Raw genomic sequence first — 6,675 nt, forward strand, 5'->3', positions numbered from 1 at the left:
TGAAGCGGCAGCGCGAAGCGAAAAGATGGTCAACTCCCATCTTTTTGCGCGCTTTGACAATCAGCCGGTTTAATATTTATTTTGTTTCGTCCAAATTCGGGTTTTCATGCAGAAACATAAAACTTAATTACTTAGAAAATCTGCATAAAGAGATGTATACTATGTATTTCAAATGAAAAATGGCTGCCTCTAAATTTGTATTTGCCTCCAAAATAAACGAAGTTGCTACTCTGAAGAATTCTGCGAAATGAGAACACAGCTGTCAAACAACAAAAATGACAGTTGAAAGCAAGCGAGAGCTCGCATACCGCTCGGTATGCTGGAAAAAGCATGCTTCGTGCTTTTTGCGTTCTACACGTGCGGTTTCTCGCATACGTCGTCACGCGAGCGAGATTTTCCAGCACGTGAAAACGGCCGGTATGAAAGGCTTTAATTTCATGCAACCCTGTTTGCTCCTTAAACGAACACGCCCCAGACGAAGAAATGAATACGGCGAATAGGTGCCAAAAATACGGCGATTAATTCAAAATGACGCATGCGTTGCAAATTTTTTACTTGCCAAAAAATTGATGAGCGAATCGGAGGTGCAGGCAAACGAAGAAAAAGGCGACTTGGGAATTGTGGATAGTGTGTAAATTCCGACTATAATTATTTTAATATTCAAATAAGTTTACCGTGCATTAAAAGGTAATTTGGTAATATACGAGAAAGGATCGTGAAAGAAAAATACCTGGAAACGACGCCGAGTTCAAAAACAGGCAAGTGGAAGAAGCAGAGCCCCAAAGAAGCAGAAGAAAAAAAGCAAGCAGAAGAAGCAGCATTATTGGCAGGGGCAGAAGCGCATTAGTAGCCCTTGAAGAAAAAAACGGGGAAAAATCAAAGATATATTTCAATTGTCGAAGGCGGAGGTGTAAAGTGATCGAAAGAAACAAAATTTATACAAATAAAAGCATACTCATATTTCATTGGATAATTTGACGCATCGTTCGTACAAAAGTAGCAAAACGGCAGCGATTACAGCAACAACTACGCCACCAGCTTCGACAATGGAGAAGCCGAAGGAATTGATCATTGAGCCAAAAAGCGAACTGCGCTTTATAGGTAAGTGTGTGAGGCCAATAGGCAACTGAACAACAACACAAATATGGGGAATGGGAGTCTACATTGGCGTCGCTGCCCGTAAAAAACGGACTACAGATGGCAATACGGACAGCGGCGTTAACGTTAACGTCAACGCCAGCCGCCATGTGGCTCGAGCAAAAATATCTAGGCTTGACCAATGTTTTCCTTATTACTTCACTATTTGCAGTAGTTAATATACCAAAAGATAGAGAATTAAAATATCTTTCAGAATTATAGAATTAAAAGTAATTGGAAAAAGTATAATATGCATATTTTTCAAGCTCACACTCAACTGTGTGCGTATACAAAGCATTCGCATGTCGACGACAAGTTTTAACAGATGTGTGTGAACAAAATCGCCTCATGCCAACACCGTAATAAGAATACAAATGGAATTCTTTGCCTTTGTGGATGTTCACGTTCACGCTAGCATTGAACTGTATAGCGGGCTTAAGATAAGCATAAGTTTTCCTATTTTTTATACCATTTAAGTTTATTGCTAATATTTTATGTTGCACAAATGTCTGTTCGTAACTTTTAAACATTATTGATATGTGCAACTATTAAAGGTTAACAGCTTCCTAAAAGTCAAAGTCAACAATCTCGTCTTCCATTGTCTGCCTATATTTCAATTAGGTTGTGAGAAATTGCTTGTAATTGCTTTGATTTGCATTTACTCACGGCGGAATTGGTTCTATATATTTCTGTAATTACGTTCAGCACATTGCTTTATCAACGATTTTATTTTGTCGCGTTACTCATGCCGTGAAATTTGGACTGAACTTTGCTAGTTTTTGTACTATGCAATTAGTATACTTATGTATGTATGTCCACCAATGTACCATTTACCGAGGCAACTAATGTGCGAGCGCTAAATGTTGTAAATTTTGTTTTCGTTCTAATGCATCTTTAAAGCAAATAAGCTTGGCAACTGGAATCTATGCGTTCCCACGACAGTCGGGTCTACGTAACCGGAACGACCCAGATTTATGTCTGGTCAAGGACCGTCACTCAAGCAACACTCCCCAAAAGACTCTTTGGGGAATTTGTATGTTGTTACAACAACAATAATATGGGTGGTATTATCACTTGCGGAGCGAATGAATCTGGCGAAGCGAAAGGATTGGCGGTGATTCTTTTTTGCGACGAAGAAATCTGCCATGTCACAAATTTCATACATATCCATACAAAATATGTATAGTTTGTACATATGCGTGTATTTGCAAAACCGTCATGGAACAACGTTTGACCTTTGAAAATAATGAAATAGATATGAAATATCGCTATGCCGATTCATAAAGGTCCTATCTTATGTTTTTTTTTTTCTTTGCAAAGATATAAACCTAACCAAACCCGACATGTATATTCCTTTATTGTAAGTTGTTTTAAAATTACGGTTTCAATATTGGACTTTAATTAATCAAATGTTGTAAGTGTTTTGTTTAAATTCCATTAGGTTTTCTTGTAATGTACCTACTTTTGTACAAAGAAATGTAGCGATATGTACATATATATGTACATTTAGATGTCCATACATAAATTGTATATTTAATGTCGTCAAAAATAACTTTCAGTTATTCAGTAGAATCAATTATTTGAAGTCTGAACCCTCTGTTTAGAAAATTAAGCCGACCGGGTCATCTTTTGGCTAAACTACTTGTTCGTTTATTTTAACCTAATACCGTAATTAACCAAAGTCAATTTCACTTTCATCCCAAAATCGATTGAACGTTGTACTACAATATTTTTCATTCATAATTTCTATTTGGTAAATCTTTTTACGCAAGTTTGCTTTTTAAATATAAAAGTACATTCGTATGCCCATATGTATTTATTCATGTATGTATGTAGAAATTACCGTTGATTTTTTAGANGTAATGTACCTACTTTTGTACAAAGAAATGTAGCGATATGTACATATATATGTACATTTAGATGTCCATACATAAATTGTATATTTAATGTCGTCAAAAATAACTTTCAGTTATTCAGTAGAATCAATTATTTGAAGTCTGAACCCTCTGTTTAGAAAATTAAGCCGACCGGGTCATCTTTTGGCTAAACTACTTGTTCATTTATTCTAACCTAATACCGTAATCAACCAAAGTCAATTTCACTTTCATCCCAAAATCGATTGAACGTTGTACTACAATATTTTTCATTCATAATTTCTATTTGGTAAATCTTTTTACGCAAGTTTGCTTTTTAAATATAAAAGTACATTCGTATGCCCATATGTATTTATTCATGTATGTATGTAGAAATTACCGTTGATTTTTTAGATTCTTTTTTGTGGAGGGTGTTGCTGTTTTTACATATAAAAAAAAATTTTGATCATATGTTATATGGAAGAAAATGCACAATACCCTCCACAAAAAAAAATTCTAAAAAATCAACGGTAATTTTTAACGACTAGAACTGCATTCACGAAAATTTTCTTAATATTCTAACTAAAAACATTGAAATTTTTNTTTTCATTCATAATTTCTATTTGGTAAATCTTTTTACGCAAGTTTGCTTTCTAAATATAAAAGTACATTCGTATGCCCATATGTATTTATTAATGTATGCATGTATGTACAGATGCGATCAACTAATTAGCAACGAAGTTCAAATATAAGTCGTTAAAAATGACCGTTGATTTCTTAGATTCTTTTTTTGTGGAGGGTGTTGCTGTTTTTTTCACATAAAAAAAATGTGGATCATATGTCATATGGAAGAAAATGCACAATACCCTCCACAAAAAAAAAATCTAAAAAATCAACGGTAATTTTTAACGACTAGAAACTTGCACTTTCTTATACAATTGAATGGGCAACTGCATACCCGAAAATTTACTAAATATTCTAACTAAAAACATTGAAATTTTTATGACAATTTTTTTAAGTTTGATTATTTTTTTTTTGCAATTTGTGCAAGCTTTTAAACTTTTATTATTGTGGTTTCTGTTATAGATTGAATTATATTTTAAAAATAAATAAATAAACATAATTTGCAAACAATATCCTTTTGAATTTCGTTGCTAATTAGTTGATCGCATCTGTATGTATATAGATATGGTGTATAAATTCGAAACTATATACACGTCGCTCATTTACTTCGATAGCGTCATAACTCAAAAAAGGGAAACTCGGGGGAAAAACGACTTTGAAGTTTTGAATTTACGTACATACATATGTACATACTCCTATAGTCAAAATTATTATATATTTTGTTTTAGTAAAATATGTACTGGTAATAAATAGAGCTATGAAAGTTTTACGTTAGAGTTAATTTCTGCATTCTTAGCTCAATATTTGTATTTTTTGGTTTATGCCACTATTGAAGTAAATGCCCACACATAAACTTCTATATTATCGCCGANCGAAACTATATACACGTCGCTCATTTACTTCGATAGCGTCATAACTCAAAAAAGGGAAACTCGGGGGAAAAACGACTTTGAAGTTTTGAATTTACGTACATACATACATACTCCTATAGTCAAAATTATTATATATTTTGTTTTAGTAAAATATGTACTGGTAATAAATAGAGCTATGAAAGTTTTACGTTAACGTTAATTTCTGCATTCTTAGCTCAATATTTACATTTTTTGGTTTACATACACATAAACTTCTATATTATCGCCGTACGCTATAAAGCCGGTATTTATTATTAAATTCTCGAACAATTGGCGATTCCGGTTATCACCCGCCGGCACCTGCAAACAATTTGGTTATGTGTTGGTGGTTTGCATCAGCAAGTACATATGTGAATAATAATCACAACAATTCTTCTGGTTATTTCAATACGCGTCCCATTGATGCTTTTTAGTCAAATTTTGTTTTCCATTTCCTCTTCGAGTTATATACATACATACGTATTTAATACCCATGCATATGTATGTATGTATGTGAAATGTACATGCATACATGCAAGTATGCTGGGTTTTTGAATTTTTACTTGAATTTTCGAAACACATCAGAAGTAGATCGTAGCGCTAACTAAAGAGATTTATTTATATGAAGCATTTATTGCTGTGTTCATCCGTATTTTGAAATGCAGCCAAAAAATAAATTTTCTATTTCGTGCTCATAAACTCGCACTAGAATCATGTATGGGGGGCAGATTGTCTGTCGCTCCCGGAAAGTGTATATGCGTTTTCGAAACAAATTATCGAGGTACATTCATATACCCTTGTGGTCAGCTGATTAAGTCAAGCGACATTTTGACTAGTTTTGGCTATTTTGCTTTTGTTTATTTAATGTTTATATATATATATTTTTTTTANGTGTTCATCCGTATTTTGAAATGCAGCCAAAAAATAAATTTTCTATTTCGCGCTCATAAACTCGGCACTAGAATCATGTATGGGGGGCAGATTGTCTGTCGCTCCCGGAAAGTGTATATGCGTTTTCGAAACAAATTATCGAGGTACATTCATATACCCTTGTGGTCAGTTGATTAAGTCAAGCGACATTTTGACTAGTTTTAGCTATTTTGCTTTTGTTTATTTAATGTTTATATATATATATATATTTTTTTTTTTAAGTCTAGCACTTTACCTAACCAGCCCCACATAAATCCACATTTCAAACTTCGTACAAAAATTATGAAAATTCAACAAACTTTAACATTGCACCCGAAAATTTTAAACTTTTTATCCAGAATTTTTAGACAAATTTTGGGTATGAGCTATAAATCATTAAATAAAGTGCAAATTTGAAGACGCTAGAAAAATCCAATCCAGATGTGTACGTGGCACGGAATTAGACAGGATGCCGAATGCCATACAAATAGTTGAACTAAGTTGTAGAAATGTGTAACATGCTACCAGTATTTCTATCTTTCACAGAAATAATAATATAAATATTTGGCTCCGAGCGTTTCCTCAAACGCCGCCTCTGGACGGGAGCNGAAAATTTTAAACTTTTTATCCAGAATTTTTAGACAAATTTTGGGTATGAGCTATAAATCATTAAATAAAGTGCAAATTTGAAGACGCTAGAAAAATCCAATCCAGATGTGTACGTGGCACGGAATTAGACAGGATGCCGAATGCCATACAAATAGTTGAACTAAGTTGTAGAAATGTGTAACATATTATCAGTATTTATCCTATCTTTCACAGAAATAATAATATAAATATTTGGCTCCGAGCGTTTCCTCAAACGCCGCCTCTGGACGGGAGCTGGTTTTATGTGGGAAGCTTTTTATGATAGGAAACACATGTAGACGTTGGCGACCACTATTAGAAAACAAAACTATTTTGGGAACATTTTTCGGAAGAGGAATCGGACCTAAGTTCCACCAAATCATAGTACGCAACCTCCAACTTATCGGCTACAGCGTCCGCATAAACAATGCACACGAATTAACACACTTAAGTAGATATTCGCAAAATAGGCTGGGTCTTTAGGTCAATGAACACAGCATTCCATGACATAAGTTATTTTAGCTATTATTATATTCCCAGCGATAAGTGCTTGCAAACATATGTACCTACTTACGTACGTAGTACATATACATACATACATATTACTGTGGGGCCTCTAAGCCACAACTGACTGG

At 33.9% G+C, this 6,675-nt stretch overlaps 1 long non-coding RNA gene across 1 annotated transcript; it reads left to right on the top strand.

Moving 5' to 3' along the window:
• The first annotated feature begins 348 nt into the window (after window positions 1-348).
• Window positions 349-1,000, top strand: LOC108369419 (uncharacterized). Its single transcript, XR_001848505.1, has 2 exons — window positions 349-627; window positions 688-1,000. It is a non-coding gene; the product is annotated as an uncharacterized LOC108369419 (long non-coding RNA).
• The last annotated feature ends 5,675 nt before the right edge of the window (window positions 1,001-6,675 follow it).

Source organism: Rhagoletis zephyria, unplaced genomic scaffold (assembly GCF_001687245.7).
Source record: "Rhagoletis zephyria isolate East Lansing unplaced genomic scaffold, Rhagoletis_zephyria_1.1 Rzeph_scaffold_03661, whole genome shotgun sequence".
Taxonomy (NCBI): Eukaryota; Metazoa; Arthropoda; class Insecta; order Diptera; family Tephritidae; genus Rhagoletis; species Rhagoletis zephyria.